Raw genomic sequence first — 846 nt, 5'->3', positions numbered from 1 at the left:
TATTAGTTAGTAGACATGTCCTAAGCCCTGTAGAGCCTTACTCTGAGGTAGACTGACAGTGAGGTTGAGTTGTAGAGAGGGCATAAGCTTGTAAATCCATCAGGTTGACTCTCAGAATCTTCTAGATAGGACACTTGGGGTCCCTGCCATCACTGCATTCCCTCTGTTAAACCTCCATCCATATTCCATAATAAATCTATATTCCATATATTTCAGCAGATTGTGAGAATAAAATCAACGATCTGCGGCTTGTCTTAAGCTGTCGAGTCATTTCCGATCCTTAGAGACTCCGTGGACATATCTCTCCCAGAATGCCCCACCTCCATCTGCAATCGTTCTGGTAGTGTATCTATAGAGGTTTCTTGGTAAAAATACTGAAGAGATTTACCATTGCCTTCTTCCAGGCAGTGAACTTGAAACTCTGCTCTTGACTCTCTCCCATGCCCCTAACACGCAGCATAGGTGAGCTTTGATTTGTAGCAGATTGCCTTCCTCTCGCTAGCTACCGCCCAAGCTAGGAATGGAATGGGTATGCCTCTGCATGACTCTCCCTCCCATAGTCGAGGCTGGTAGAGTACTGGAAACTCTCCAGGTGCGGCTCTGAGAGGGGTGAACTGTGGCTAGTTAGAGTGAAATAACAATTCTAACAAGCACCTTATGGTTTGCTATGAAGAGTTGCCTTCTCCAGGTCTTGAAAATGACAAGATGGAGGGTTAGTGATACAGCATGGAACTGTATGCTGATGTTGCCACTGGCTCTGAAGGGTTCCCCACAAAGCCAAGGGAAACATGTTCAGAAACACCCAGCAGTCTGGCCATCTGAGTGAGGCTCAGGTTCAGGAGGCTC

General features: G+C 46.6%; 1 non-coding gene across 1 annotated transcript; it reads right to left on the bottom strand.

Moving 5' to 3' along the window:
* Positions 1-472: 472 nt before the first annotated feature.
* Positions 473-610, bottom strand: LOC119939745. Its single transcript, XR_005454709.1, has one exon. It is a non-coding gene; the product is annotated as a small nucleolar RNA SNORA7 (small nucleolar RNA).
* Between the last annotated feature and the right edge of the window lie 236 nt (positions 611-846).

This window comes from Tachyglossus aculeatus, chromosome 17 (assembly GCF_015852505.1).
Source record: "Tachyglossus aculeatus isolate mTacAcu1 chromosome 17, mTacAcu1.pri, whole genome shotgun sequence".
In the NCBI taxonomy this organism is placed as follows: domain Eukaryota; kingdom Metazoa; phylum Chordata; class Mammalia; order Monotremata; family Tachyglossidae; genus Tachyglossus; species Tachyglossus aculeatus.
This window is presented reverse-complemented; position numbering and strand designations above follow the sequence as displayed.